Source organism: Schistosoma mansoni, chromosome 1 (assembly GCF_000237925.1).
Source record: "Schistosoma mansoni strain Puerto Rico chromosome 1, complete genome".
Taxonomy (NCBI): Eukaryota; Metazoa; Platyhelminthes; class Trematoda; order Strigeidida; family Schistosomatidae; genus Schistosoma; species Schistosoma mansoni.
Genome location: NC_031495.1, coordinates 63,462,533 through 63,479,850, shown reverse-complemented (window position 1 = coordinate 63,479,850; position 17,318 = coordinate 63,462,533).

The following is a 17,318-nucleotide window of genomic DNA, read 5'->3' as shown; positions in this document are numbered from 1 at the left end:
CTACTGTATGGAGCTGAAACTTGGAGAACTACTACATTCATCGTCAAGAATGTACAAGTATTTATAAACAGTTGTTTACGCGAAATACTCAACATTCACTGACCGGATACTATCAGCAACAGCGTTTTATGGGAGAGGATAAACCAGCTTCCAGCTGAAGATAAAATTAGGGAAAGACGTTGAAAATGGATCGGACATACATTAAGGAAATCACCGAATCGCATCACGAGGCAATCGCTAACTTGGAATCCTGAAGGGAAGCGGAAAAGAGGAAGGCCAATGAACACATTACGCTGGAAAATAGAAGCAGATATGAAAAGAATGAACAACAAGTTGAACGAACTGGAAGTGATTTCCCAGGACAGGGTTGTATGTAGAATGCTGGTGAGTGGCCTATGCTCCTAGACGATGGGTAACAGGCGTAAGTAAGTAGTTTCTGAATGGCTGGCATTTCACTTGTCTCATTTTCTTGAAATAATGTCCATTTAATTCTGAGTCGGTGTATGATTATCAATGTATGAAATTGTGTCACAATGAATAGATTGATTATTGAACAACTTTTGTTGTTAGTGAAAGTAAGCATCATTGATTTCTCGATGAAATAGTGAAAACGTACAGTCAAGGAGAATGTGCTTTTGAGACGAATCGTCAATTAGTTGATAAGTATATTGACACTTTGTACATTTCGAAGGATTCAAGAACAACCAAAAAAATAGACAATAATTTCACGTGACGTCAGTTTATGTAGTTGATGATTTTTCATAGTTGCAAGCGTGAGTCAATTGAACCTAGACCACCAAGGAAAACCTGGAAGCACTGGACGGCCCTGTAGTCCTATTGCGGAACTCCTCAGCAGCGTGCATCCACGATCCCGCCTCGTATGATTCGAACCCAGGATCTATCATTCTCGCGCCAGATCACTTAACCGATAGACCACTGAACAGGCATCCGATGGTGTTTATGTCTAACTCCAACCAATCCACGAAGTTGAGCAACCATTCACCAATTGTCTTCAGTGAGTTCCTATCTGACAACAGACGTGGTTTGAACTCCACTGGTCACTGCTTCTCACTAGAACTCCAGGATTTACCTTATGTTACTACAGTACATTTGATGTATGTTTAATTAATGATATTGTTGTTATCTTGGTTTATTGATTTTGTAATATTTGATTATAGGATTTCCTCTATTGTATAAAGTAGACAATGTGTTGTGTTGATTGCAACTGTGACTGATTGTTGTCATTTGTGGTTGTGGTGGTCGTGGTGTTTCGAGTCGATCCCAATTATTTTTGTGATTGCATTTGAAGTTATATGTGATTAATTTGTTGATTATGTATCAGTATGATGCAATTGGTGTTAATTTGATTGATTTACTGTACTGAGTTGATCTGTTTGTTATCGTCAATACTCCTTATTCTATTATTTTTGTCCGTTCACACTTAAGTTTTTCCCTGTCTCAAACAATAAAGTACTTTTCTGCCAAACAAATGTTTATTAGCGACAAACCTATTCTTTATTAGTCGTGGATAGATCTCACGTGAAATATTCTTTTGAAAAATAAATATTCCTTTCTGTTCAATGTGACACTCTGCAAGAGTTTGTACCAACGGCCGCGTCAGAAATCCAAAATGGATCTTTCAGTTAAACACTGGGTTGGCATCTGATGTTATACATAAATTCAATTGATTGACGATATTGTGAGAGAAACATACATTACTTACTTTCTTTTATTCTGGTTAACGTTTTTATTGGCAAGGTTGTTTTCTATAGGATGGGGTTACTGACCTCACTTCCAATCCTCCTCCTTCACCCCGTCTTGGGACCGGCAGTAACCTTAGAACAACTACAGGCGGAGTTCTCACACACTAACACTGATGATATTATTCGATAAGTGATTAAATTATTCTTATTAAAACTCCCCCTCAAAATTAGTTTTCAGTGACCGTTTGATGATTTTTTTAACACAAATTGTTATGAAAATTGTCGGATTTTCTAATTTTACACCACTTACTGAACATTGAAACCTCATTTATCTGGAATCTTATACTTAGACGACTTAGATTTCCAATGATTCTTAATTTTTATCATTTTTGTCCAACTAAAGTCAGTTAGTGATGTGACGTTGCAAAATTCAACAATTTCCATTACCTCTAATAACATAATATTCTGATGCTATTAACTACATTCCTTTATATGATTATTAGTTATCTAACATTTGTTTTAGTCAATTCATAGAATATGTACTGATTAACTCAGCGCAGGAAGAAATCAGGAAGAAGCGTTGGAAGTGGATAGGACACACTTTGAGAAAAGCAACCAACTGCGTAACAAGACAAGCCCCCACATGAAATCCTCAAGGCCAAAGGAGAAGAGGAAGACCAAAGAACACATTATGCCGAGAAATGGAAACAGATATGAGAAGAATAAACAACAACTGAATAGAACTAGAAAGGAAGGCCAAGGACAGAGTGGGTTTGAGAATGCTAGTCGACGGCCTATGCTCTGGGGTTAACAAGCGTAAGTAAGTAAATAAGTAAGTAAGTAAGTAACCTTGATCTTTAAAAGTTTACTATCACACATTTAATTTCAACCAAAATTGTTTTTAAATATCATACAAAAGTTTATTCGTTCATAATTCTAACTAGCAATGTAATCTAAGCTGAATGTTTACTAACATATCTGATACTCATCGAATGGAATTACCTAAATCTCAATATTGATGCTTACCACATCATTTCAAGCATTAGTGAATACAAACAAACTATATTGTATAACTCACTTAGTATTGTTTGTTTGAATTTTCCCATTGATGTTTAGGACTGCAACTGGTCAGTCTCTAATTGACATATGTGCATACTGTGCGTATTGCTGCGATATAGCCTTAATTCGCAAACATTATAAGCAAAGATGGATAGCGGCTAGCAGTAGAATCCAGGACTCAGTAGCTGAGTAGATAATGCGATGGCGTTTGAAGAGAAAGGTGCTGAGTGATCATCAACTCTGAGATGCAGGTACATCCAGCTGACGAGTCCCAAATTGGACGAAACGCAAGTCCTGGATTCCACTGCTAGCCACTATTCATCTTTGCTTATATTGTATAGCATTTGAAATTAATTCTGATAGCTAAGATTAAAAATTTTAAAGTACATAATCAATTATCATACATATTATGCAGTGATTAAAACTAATATTAAATACAAGAAGGGGTTTTGTAGATATTATAGTAATTTTAGCAGTTGAGATAATGAGTCAATTGAAGCTAGACCACCATTGAAAACCTGAAAGCACTGGACGGTCGTTTCGTCCTATTGCTCATTAGTGACTGGCTTCAGGAGGTATTTCCTGGAGTTCTAGTGAGAAGCAGTGGTAAATGGAGTTCAACCAGGTCTGTTGTGAGATAGTAACTCACTGAAGACATTGGTGGATGTATCGCTCAATTTCATGGATTGGTTGAAGTTAGACATTAACACCGTTGGATCCCGGTTCAGTGGTCTGGAGGTTAAGCGCTCTTGCACAAAACTGATTGGTTCTAGGTTCGAATCTCATGTGGCAGGATCGTGGATGCGCACTGCTCAGGAGTCCCGCAATAGGACGAAACGGCCGTCCAGTGCTTCCAGGTTTTCCATGGTGATCTAGCTTCAATTTACTCATGATCTCAACTACTAAAATATGTATATCTTAAAGAGAATTCAGCGAGGAATTTTTTCTCTTCGCGACGAAATCATTTACTTACGTTGTACATTCGTATAGTTATATGGGAAATACATGTCTATAGAAGGATAGGAAAGATTGCATCATAAAATTGATTCCAGACTATTATTATCAAATGAGGTCATTCAATAATCAAGGGTTAAGGAAGGAATATAAGGATGAAAATAATTTACAGATCAGATAATTGTCCAATTGACAGATATTAGGATAAAATGCAAAACATTAAGGTCATAATAATAAAAACCGAATAATAATCAATAGAACGTGTTTCAAGGTGATAGTAATAAAAATAAAACCCAAAACATACTACAAAAGGGAATTAGGGCCAAGGAAAGATGAGAAGTTGGACATATCGATTTTGTACGTCAAATTCGGGCTTGAGTTGGTGGATTGCCAATTGCCTTAGCAGTGCATAAGGTTTTGATTAAACCTCCATTCGATCCGATCCTTTGACTGTGTAGATTATTTCACAAGGAGACTCCTTTGGAGCGATTTATCAATAGTTGATTAAATGCTCCTGTATTGAACTAGTAATTGTTTTGAATTTTCCTTTTAAAAGCCATACCGGATAGTGTTCTCAGATGCGTTTGGAAAGTGATCTCTTTGTGCGGCCAATCTAACCTACCCCAAATGAGCAAGTAAATTTATAGATGTATATTGATGTGGCCCAAAGTAGAAGTTTATCCATAATACATTTATAATCCAATCTTTCCTATACATCCACAGGTATCTATTTACCACACAACTATGCATATACGAATGTATAGTTTTAGTGAATGATTTCGTCGAGAAGAGAAGTTAGACATTAACATCGTTGGATGCCGGCTCAGTGGTCTAGTGGTTAGGCGCTCGAGCGTGGAACTGATAATTCCTGGGTTCGAATATCACGAGGCGGGATCGTGGATGCGCACTGCTGCGGAGTCCCACAATAGGACGAAACGGCTTTTTTCATGGTGGTCTAGCTTCAAATGATTCATGATCTCAACTATTAAAACTTTCTTTCAATGACGCAATAAATTATTTTAATTAAATAAATCTTACTTGCATAATTCAACTTGGATACAAGAAGAAAAAAAAGTGAAATGAATTTAAATGAATTCAAATTTAAACAATGACTCATATTTATATTTCTTTTTTATTAGATGAACACACACATACATACAAACATAGGAAAATAGACACACGAGAACAAGGTCATTTGATAAATTTTAAAAAAAATAATCGAATAATTAAAACTAATCAATTTAGTTCAAAGGAGAGAGGGGGGGTGTTGTGATGATTAATTTAACTTTTAAGTGTACTCATTATTATTTGAACACATGAATACTGGTACAAAGGAGCACCAGATATATATACACAACAGAAATCTCATTTGATTTGTGTGAGGGATGTGATACTGTCCAGATGCCCGAACCGAAACAGGTGGTTTCCCTAGGGAGCCACACCCAGAGCCTTTGACCTACAGGTCCGATCCACAAGGCAGTGCAGGAGCATCGTGAGGAGATGCAGTCCCATGGTAGCCGGTGACCAACGATTGATTCATACGCCATTTGTTCCCTCAGCAGGATACTGGAGCCAGTCCATGTGCACCATTGGTTTGGAATCAGGCTTTTCCAACTCCCCCACATGAACATTCCGTGTCCACTGTAGTGGTGATCATAGTTCGTCCCTGACTCGATATCCACTACAAAATTGGTGAGCCGCATTTTGAACACGCACCATTTTTCTACAAAGTTTATGATCCGCTTTTTCAACGCGCACCATCTCTCTACAAGTCTGCTGAACATTCTCTAATCATATCATAAAGAACTTCACATTGGAATTACTGTTACAATTATTAACAATTCATTGACAGTCATAATCTATTTACTCATAACTTTGTTCCTTTGGAATTATATCGATATATTCACATATTTGTACCCAAAGTGACAGTTTTTTTTATTCGGTGAGTCTCTCATATATTTTTTGTTGTTATTGGTTATTTCTTCATATTGTATATCTCAATCCACAGCTTATTATTATTACTGCAGATATTATTTCTTTGTATCATGTCACTCGATAATTCGCTTAGCCTTTCATCTAAGTCTATTTCCGTGGGTGCCATCTCTGTACCTTTACCTGTTTTTAATCCTCGAAAGGCAGAACTCTGGTTTGCACGCTTAGAAAGTTTTTTTGTTACAAACAAAATCACAAGCCAGATCACGAAATTTAGTTACGCAAATTCGTTGCTGTCGGATGACGTTATTGAGCAAGTGCCTGACGTCATTTTTAAACCGGATCCTGACTCACCATATGATTGCCTAAAAAGAGAGGTCATACGTGTCACATCTCTCTCTGACCAGCAGACTATCGATCAACTTTTAGCCAATGTAGAGCTAGGTGATAACACACCTTCCCAATTAAAACGCCATATGACAAGTGTTTTAGGGAATCGTATAGTTGATAAACGTCTATTATATCAATTGTGGCTCAGACGCCTCCCACAAAACATACAGCAGATACTCGCAATTGGAGACGAGGATATCGATTTTGATAGGCTGGCAGACATAGCCGATCGAATTTACGAGCGGACCAGGACTCACTCGGTATCACACGTACAAACAAACTCAACCGACGAGATCGCCGAGTTACGACAGACAGTCGACGCCCTCACTAAACAGATAGCTCAGCTACAACTTTCGAATGCCCACCACTGCGAGTGTAGAGGAAGGTCCAGAAGTCGTACACGTCGTAGTCCAAGCACCATCCGACATAACATTTGCTGGTACCATAAAACGTTCGGTAAACAAGCTAAAAAGTGTATTCCTCCCTGTAATTTTGCAAGCACATGGAAAAGGGAACATCAAGGCCGACAATTAGTGACGACTGCGGTCACCGACCACAACTCACACGAAAGTCGTTTGTTATATGTCACGGACAGAAGAACCGGAACACAGTTCTTAGTCGACACAGGGGCAGAGGTTAGTGTAGTACCACCTACTGCACTCGAGAAAAAGACACCTGACCCCATACTGAAACTAAGAGCCGCGAATAGATCCGAGATCAAGACATACGGTAAAAGACATTTACAATTGCATTTCGGTCCCAAATCCAACTTCTCATGGAACTTCATCATAGCTGATGTTCTTGTTCCCATTATCGGTGTTGATTTCCTGCAATCACATAAAATACTTGTAGACGTTAGAAACTGGAAACTGGTACTTGCCGATCACAGCAGCGTAATCAAAGGAATTCTATCTAATGAGAAGTCTATACATTTATTGGTCAAACCACATCGCGAGAATGACAAACCGTGTTTCAAAGGTGACAAACGGACACATACTGTCGTACACCACACTAAGACAGAGGGACCACTAGTATTTGCACGTCCAAGACAGCCTTTACAGACCCCTTACGACGGCTCTTTTAAAATTGTCCGAAGAGACAACAAAACAGTTACGATAGAAAAAGCTGGTAAACATGCTACTGTTAGCATCGACAGAATAAAACCAGCGTTTTCAGAGCACATCAAGAAGCAGACAACGAAATCATGCAAATCCGCATCAAAGCAAGCACTACACAAACTACCTGTAACAATCAATACTTCATACGGAAGTTCAACGGCTACAGAAACTACTACAAGATCAGGTAGGAGAGTACACTTTCCGGATAGGTACGTAGCTACAACCATACTTATCTAGCTCAAATGCTACAAATTGTTCTCTATTTTTATTAACTGTTCTTTATTGGCCCCACGGAACTTCATTATACTTACTTTTAACTTCATGCAATCCTTATACACATACATAAAACGTTTCAACACATACAAACTGTTATTACGGCTTAACGCTTACTCATCACATCGGATTGTACATTTATTTTATAAACAATTTTTTTATCACTTTGTCGAACATAGATGTTAATAAAAAAAATCTTTTTTTTTATGAAAAAAACACATCTACGTTCTGGATGGGAGCTTATGTAGCAAGCCCATTCAACTACTGTATTTTTTGTGTGCTCTCTGTAATCCTAACATTTAACCAACTGTAAATTTATGTGTGAGTCTGATTGAGCGCATGTCTGCACATCAATCTTTAATCTGTTCTCTCATTGGTTGTGAACAAAGACAATCAATAATTTATCCACAACCGTTAACACTCATAAATATATATGGATTTTTAACACTCACACACACACACTTGTTTTCCCGGTGTGCTTGCTATCTGTACGCTTGTGGATTTTTTACCGAGCTTCAACAATAAACTATTTCTATAACTGGTGTTCAGGCTTTTGAATAATCTCGAGTAAACCCGTAATTCTACTAGGAGATCTAGCCTGCAGTAAATAATCAGTTAGCGGGATATTATTTATTTATTGGAGTCAGATATAGAGGAATTAATCCACTACACCACCAACCCGGTTAAAGCGCCGTACATTGGATTTTCGTCCTCTCAATTTGGTAAACAACAGTAATGCCACTGTGAGAAGGCGATGAATAGGACTTCCCTGACAGAGGTTATATATTCGCGTGGCCATGTGAGAGCATTTGGAGAAGGAGAGAGGACTCTCCCCACTCTCAGCCGTACCAGGGCATTTGAGGGCGTTGTACTCACTAGTGATTTGTGATTCACAGGTCTTATCAATTATATTGATTGATTGTTATCCTACATTGAGAACTGATTGTAGTTAGAAATGTGTACTAATAGATGTCAACTAAGTAATTTGACGGACCAGCAAATGCTGAGTTTGATTCTTAAGATGATAAATATTGTGTAGTGCTAACAAATTTCATAGTAGAACCAAGTAGTTGTCCAGTACTTCCTGGTTCTTATTCGTATCCTAAATTAGGATAATCCGTCTTGAATGCCATGTACAAAACAATCTATTACTTACTTACTTACTTACTTACTTACTTACGCCAGTTACCCCTCGTGGAGGGGCATAGGCTGCCCACCAGTATTCTCCATCCAACCCTGTCCTGGGCAATCGTTTACAGTTCTCTCCAGTTGTTTTTCATCCTTTTCACATCTGCCTTCTTCTTTTCCGCTTCACTTCCAAATTCGAAGTTAGAGATTGCCTTGTGATACAGTTTGGTGATTTCTTCAATGTATAAAACATAATCTATATCTTGTTGTATATATAAATTATTAATTCTATCGAAGTGTCTAATCACACGATTCAGATAGGCACGAAACCAAATATCATACAAAAATGACTTATCTAAAGAACAGTTCTTTATTGAAGGATAAACTAATTAGTTACAAACCTCAACTTGTGAGGTGTCTGTGGCTCTTGATTCAACCACTGAAGCCTAGGGTAAATACCACTAAGCCAGGGTACATGCATTCCAGCACGAAGCCAGGTACATTCATCATTATATATTTTTGGGTCATGTTAATGATCCTTCCTCAGGTTCACCTACGGAAACCTTGTTACGACTTTTACTTCCTCTAAATAGTCAAATTAGGTTATCTTCTCAGCATCAGTCGAGCGACAAAGCCACTACAACGACGCCGATCCAATGACCTCACTAAACCATTCAATCAGTAGTAGCGACAGGGCGTTTTGTCTGTGGCGCTTAATGAGTAAAAAGGTCTGAAAGGAAAAAGGATTCCTTCAGTAATAATATAAAGAATAATTATAGCATAGGATGGTTCAAATGGTAGCTGTGTCTAATGTTGACAACGGTTTATCAACAAGGAGAAAAGGAACCAAAAGTAAACAAATATGGAAGTCGTAGGTATCATTACCAAGTTTTGATTTGATAATTTTGAATAAATTGAGCATTGGGTGGATTGTTATCAGAAGCATATTAAAACAAGACAATTCGGCACGTAATAATAACAATAATTCGAATGAAATGCCATGGATTGGTACTGCAGTTTTACCATACCGTCACGGCACAACTGAAGAACTCCAAAGAATCTTAAAACAACACAGAATTAAAGTATATTACAAAACAACGAACACTCTTCGAAATACTTTAGTTCGATTAAAAGAAAAGATACCATTCATGTCTACACAGAACTGCGTCTACAAATTAGGTTGTGTCGACTGTGATGCCTTCTATATTGGAGAGTCATCTCGCGAAATCATGACTCGCGCCAAAGAACATATTAGGTACACAAAGAAACCTCCTAATAATCCTGTAGGACTAGATAGACTTCAAATTAAATCGATATTAGCGGTTCATGCCATTTTCAATAATCATCAAATTGATTTCAAAAATGTAGTGGAGTGCTTCGTTAATCGATAGTCTCGATAACCGTTATTATATCATCGTAAACGGTGTATAATATCAGAAGACAAAGGGAAGCAGCAACTACATTTTTGTTGATAAATAACATGGGCTAGAAGGCAGTGAGCACATTAGCAAATGTAAGCAAGCGAAGGAAAGATGACGCATAGTGGAGATGGCTGGGAAGCCAACTCACTATGAGCAAGCATTAATCAACATTTATAGTCAGACAAAAATGAATGACAGACATGCGATGAATAAGATACGAAATGTGCATACACATGCGCTCATATAAAAAATATAGTCAAGGTCAATAAGCGAATAATTAACAAGATCAAAATATGACTCATAACATTATAGGTGAATTGGCTTGTCCAGAAACTAGAATAAACTATATAGGTGTAATATAGTACATGACGTTACACTACTCCCCACATAGCTCCCCCCAGAGTGTCCGGAGGAAACACTGGTATGCAAAATAAACAAGGGAGAGGAGGTGTATATGCGTTCACAAAACGAAATTAAAGTATTAGCATATTAATTTGAAAATAACACTGAAATGGCATGTGGATAACGTTAATAATATGTAGAGAAAAAAAAAGTTGTACTATATCGAATAAGTTAGTGTCAATCGAGGAGCGAGTTTATTAAACGAAAGTGTCATACTTATGTAAAAAGGTACATGAATATTCTCAAAATGAGGACAGAAATGGAAATGTTAGCATGTGATTATGAGCAAATTAGTAAGCGTACAAAAAAAAATTTAACATGCATTTATGTAGTGACTGTCCTAATAATAAAATAACATGTTCGTATAAGCAATTCGAAATATCGTGAAAATAGAGTAATAAATCGTTAATAGGTATGACAGCGGAATAAATCGTGGAAATAAGTAATATAGAATATAATAGAAATTGGTCTGTAGTACCGATTGAATATGAGGATAAAGGACAGCAAAATATGTTCCGATAAGCCGCAGTAAAGTAAATAGCGTCGATCAGCGATTAGTAGATTCGAATTCGCATACCTGGAGTTCGTGTGTGGTAAAAATAATCGAGTCCTAGGATGATAACTGCATCAACGGTTGAAATTCATTGCTGTACTGCTATTGATAATGATAATAAAGTGAGAAGTCAGTGTGCGTTGTCGCTTGCGTTGAGTTATCGTTAAATATGTATTAGTAGAATGACCAGAGGAACAGGATAGTGACTGCTTAGATGAGATATGCGAAGTCGTATTCCTTTTTGGTCTAGAAGCCTAGCGTGGTTTGTGTAGTTAGAGGGATATGCACTCAACCTCATTTGTTACGAAACCGTTTTAAGGCGTAATAAAAATACCAATACATATGATAATAAATGACAGCGAATGAGACTGACTTGAATGTGACGAACAAGAGTGAATCTTTGAGAGACCAGCTCTAAACTCTATGTTCTGGAGTACAGTGCAATGGGAATAGAAAATTAATCGCAGTAATTGAATTGTGATTATCGGTAATGGATAATGCAGCATTCAGTAATACATGTGAATGAATAGATAATATGAACATAATCATTACTAATCGGCTGGTAATGCGGCGTCAAACACGACGGTTGCTGCGTACCAATGAGATGAATAGACATTAGTTGCGTCGAGAACATAAGTTTCTACTATCGGGAGTATGACTCCAAACTTATGTCTATGATAGAGTGTAATATTAGACCGAAAACGACATGAAAAAAATTGGAAAGAACTCACTTGAATCAGGAATAATTTACGTCATTGGATAATAAAAATAATCCAGTGAGTTTCGAATATCATAACGTGTAATGTTCATATAATTATAATTTGTTCGATTAGTGAGTTGACTGCGTAAATGTCATAGTTTAACGTTAATACGAACAAAAGTAATAATTCCACGTTAGATGATGATATGACATTATTGTAATAATGAGCATATAATGATTATTAGGAATATGTCGTCGGCGTTTGCATCTTTGATTTGTGCTCGCTCGTTGCGGTCGCCAATTATGTTGTGAGTTCGTACATCGAGGTTGTCGATTCTGATCCGTGCTCGTTCGGCGAGGCATCCAATTATGTTGCGTGTTCGCATTTCGGGCTAACCAATATGTAGTGGAGTGCTTCGTTAATCGATAGTCTCGATAACCGTTATTATATCATCGTAAACGGTGTATAATATCAGAAGACAAAGGGAAGCAGCAACTACATTTTTGTTGATAAATAACATGGGCTAGAAGGCAGTGAGCACATTAGCAAATGTAAGCAAGCGAAGGAAAGATGACGCATAGTGGAGATGGCTGGGAAGCCAACTCACTATGAGCAAGCATTAATCAACATTTATAGTCAGACAAAAATGAATGACAGACATGCGATGAATAAGATACGAAATGTGCATACACATGCGCTCATATAAAAAATATAGTCAAGGTCAATAAGCGAATAATTAACAAGATCAAAATATGACTCATAACATTATAGGTGAATTGGCTTGTCCAGAAACTAGAATAAACTATATAGGTGTAATATAGTACATGACGTTACACTACTCCCCACAAAAACATCAAAATACTACAGAAAGGTTTTTCCAATCACAAAGAAAGAAGAATAGCTGAAGCTTTCCGTATAATGCTTAATCCCACTGCCCTCAATAGAAAAGAAGGTCTTACCATACATCCCACTTGGACTATCTATCCTAGTCAACCAGTCTAATATTATTTACAATTTCACACCATTACATTACAAATTAAACTCTATCCTTTGTCATTACAAAGGTCACACATTTTTCGTCATTAACAATACATACATACACACAAAATTACATACATATCCCTTATGAATCACTTTAACCGAAATGAAATGACTTGACATTGATTTATTGAGATCTGTTTTTGATTGATCACCTAATTATTCTTTGATTGTTCCGTTGTACTATTTAAACTTGGATTAATGTTAATTTGGTTATTTATTCTCTGAAGAAGTGGCTTACACTAAGTCACGAAACGTCAGAAAATCTAATTTTTCTACTCATTGGGATATTACAAATATATTATTTATTTATAAATATGGAAGTCGTTGCGTTTAAACAAAGATTCAAGGACTATATAAAATTGAGAATAACTGTTACAGAGGTTGAGGGCAAATAGTTATAATGTTAAGTATAGTGACTTTATAAGTATATATGAATGCTTTAGAATATTATGCGAAAAATAAATTTGCGTTACTGTATAAGCGTAGAAATTCTTAAGAGTATCACTGTTTACTGAATACTGATAAGTAGTACAAAAATACAAGAAATAACGGGTTAATGAGAAGAGGATAAGGACAGAGAACATAAACGAACTACACATAGCCAGACACCAGAAGCTTACTGTAACAGAAAATAAACCAGCTTCCAGTTAAAGAGGGAATGAAGCAAAGACCTCTGTATGTGGATAGGACATACATCTCGGAAATCACAAAACTTCAACTCAAGGCTTGCTGTAACTAGGAATTCTCAAGGCTAAAGGAAAAGAGGCAGGTCAGAGAACATATTCCGCCGACAATTGGAGGTAGACATCAAAAGAACAAATTGAACTTTTCAGCAAATGTAAGGTAGACCTGAGGACGGAGATATTTGTTATATCCAAATGAGTAGAAATTCAAATTTCTGACTGTTAAGTCGGCTTACAGTTAACTCTATCAGAGCCTCCAGAGGCTCATAAAGAGCCCCAACCAATCAGCTATGCTACTAAAATAACGAGATCCTGATTGGCTGTTTAACACACTGCTACTATGGAAACTCAAGGTCTCTTAATTACTATAAAATCCCTGTATTTTCTGTACATAATTGAATCATGTAGTAAAGCGCTTCCTACACACTTTGTGCCTTTTCTCTGGTCTTCAAGTCGGTGTATAGTTCTAGCTCGGGGGTACGGAACTAGCTTAGGGAAGCAAATATAGCGTTCACAATCGGTCAGACGTAACAACTGGCTATAGCCTAGGTCAAATACATAACACTGACGTTTCGTGACATAGTGCAAGCCACTTCTTCAGAGAACAAAAACAAATAAGTGAATTTAATTAACACAACTTTAAGAAGTACAAAGGGACGAAACAGAAATATTTAGTATAATAGCAAAATAGCGCAGATCAAGGTCACTTTTGTGATACATGGTTGTGTATTTGTGCTCATTTTAATTAGCGCAAAAAATGTAATAGTGTAAAAGTTAGAGTTGAATTTGTATCTGTGATAATGGTGTGAGATGTGAATAGAACTAAATATATTAGCTTTGATAAATGGTCCAAGTTGGATGGATGGTAAATCTTCTTTTTTATTGAGGGTAACAGGATCTAGCAATAAATAAAAAGCTTCAGCTACTCACCTTTCTTTATGGTTAGGCTGTTTATCCAAACATCTACATTTGACTCTTCTTTTTCTACACAATCTATATACACAAACACACAATGTCAACCCCACAATTTTATATTGCAAATCATACATATTTCATGCCCAACATCATACACACAAATAGATACAGTGATGTCCTATAGAACCACACTGACCAAAACAGGATATATTCACACCTATTGTGATTTTGATTGTACTGAATATGTTCTACTTTGTATCCGTTGTACTATTTAAAATTGTTATATAGTTGAGATCATGAGTCAATTGAAGTTAGAACACTATGGAAAACCTGGAAGCACTGGACGACAGTTTCGTCCTATTGTGGGACTCCTCAGCAGTGCGTATTCACGATTTCCACAAAACCTCCTTCTGATATTTAAAATTGTGTTAATTTTGTCTCGGTTATTTATTTACTCTGAAGAAGTGGTTTAAATTGAGTCACGAAACGTCAGAAATACATTTTTCTACTCATTGGGATATCACAAAAACATATTTATTATTGTTTACTAAGAAGATTAAATTATTGGTAACTTCCGGGAACTATTTATAAACTGTTATTACACAAATATCTTTGTTGTATAACTATTAAGTAACCATATTATATGTGTATTCATATTCCTTTTATCATAAGCTTTCACTCGCCCCAAATGCCCTGGTACGGCTGAGAGTGGGGAGAGTCCGCTCTCCTTCTCTAAACGCTCTCACATGGCCACGCGTATATAGATAGTCTCTGTCAGCGAAGTCCTACTAGCTGCCTTCTCACAGTGGCATTACTGTTGTTTACGAAATTGAGAGGACGAAAAGCCAATGTACGGCGCTTTAACCGGGTTGGTGGACATGGAAAGTTCACCTTGGGGAGTTGGAAAAGCCTGATTCCAAACAAATGGTGCAAATGGGCTACAGTAACCTGAGGGAACAAATGGCGTATGAATCAATTGTTGGTCACCGGCTACCATGGGACTGCATCTCCTCACGATGCCCCTGCACTGCCTTGTGGATCAGATCTTTAGGTCAAAGGCTTCGGGTGTGGTCCCCTAAGAAAACCACCTGCTTCAGTTTGGGCACCTGGACAGTATCACAGCCCTCACACAAACCAAATGAGATTTGTGTGGCGCATATGTATCTGGTGCCATTTCGTACCAATATTTATGTGTTCAAATAAATAATTTAAATAAATAAATAAGCTTTCACTCGGCCTATCGGTTACTATTATTCTTAACTTATTCCTAATCTAGCAGTTATAGTCTTTCACAGTTCCAGCTACTTTTGGCTTGATCTTGTATAATTGTTATTTTTCATTTTGTGGTGTAATGTGGTCTGCTTTGTTTGTATATAAACTACGTACATCTGAAATATATTATTCATACAGTGGAGGCTGAGTTTGTGTCTTAGATTAAACGGGCAGGGCTAGGCGAAATGCTAATATATCGAGAACCAGTAAAGATTCAGAGTTGACTAAAGGCTGCCAGTTCTGGTTGATGTGTCATTCGTTTAGCTCAGGGACAATGTTCTAGAAATCGATATATTCTGATAGACGATTTTGTTAAGTGATGGTTGATGGGGACAAAAGTCATAATATTTATCACTATAGGATAATTAGATGGTATTTTTATGTACCTCAGATGTACTTTAACTCGAGTCAGGGTTTCACCAGATAACTCTTTAATATAAACATCATAATCAACTCAGTCTAATATGTAGAAACATTTCTGTATCGACATCAAGGGAATATTATCGTTTATACGAACTAAAGCATAGTATGCTTTAATTGTATTCTGCTTTAAAATCCTTTAGAGTTTTGTTGCGTTTTGATTGTACAATAGAACTACGGTACTAACCTATGATATTTCATTCGGGGTAATATTTTATAGTGATTCATACATTTATAATAATATTCGACTTCTCTCTCTAGTCGGCAGCGCTGAGACGCATCAGAATGGCTAGCTTATTGGTTTTTGGTCACAGGTCCTTGTTCCATTCGCAGACTAGGTGAACTCGTAATTGCTTCAAACATAGCAATTATTACTAATAACCAGAACTGACCTGAAATTCCTGTAGTGAGTAGTTTTGACTTGTGAAGTTCAGTAGCAACACAGGAGTGTTAAAATAAATTTCTGATGGTATTAGTTGAAGATTTCAGTCAGTCGGTAAGTCAACCAGCCACTCACAAGCAACATAGAACCTGGGACATATATTCATCGAATCAAGTCGCCACGCCATATCAAGAGAAATTTCAGAGTAGTAGAGATAGTTATAGTATCAGTGGTAATAGAAAATACACTTTGAGAAGAACGAATGAATTCGTAAAACAAATATACTGAAGATCTAAGAGATCTAAGGTATGGATTCTTCTGGACCATTACAACTGATAACGACCCATACCAACACCCGTCTCTAACCATCATTTACAATGACTTCACAGATCGCATCTACCAAGAAGACTAAGTTTAACAGTAAATAGTTGCATGAACTAAATTGGTCACCCCTAGCTTTCTTTTATTCTACTCTCATTACAGAAACTTCTACTGCTTAACACTTCCTGCTTTTCAATTCATCAGGAAAAATCCTCCTCCCTCTCCCCTCCTCTATAAAGCAAACAAAATCTTTACAATACCATATAAAAATGATATATTGATGTGTGGGAGAGAATGACAATGATTGGTTGTTTTGCTGAATCAGACACGTAGATAGTGTAACAGGTGTTATATATCCCCCTATCATTATTATTGATTGACTGTTCCTTGTTGTTGGACTGTGTCGGATTTTGGTGTGGAAATATATTGACGTTCTAGTCAGGCTAATCTCGTGTTCTTGATCTGAGTTGTGTGTTGAAGTCATGTAGAATAGACACTGAAGCGGGGGAATCTAGTGTAGATATTCGTTTAAGGTAAATTAACTTCCCACATACGTGTAAAAAGTGAATTGGACTGTTATAACAAGAAACCGTAGAGTTTTAACAAGTATCCTGCCGTTCATTACTTACTTACTTACTTACGCCTGTTAC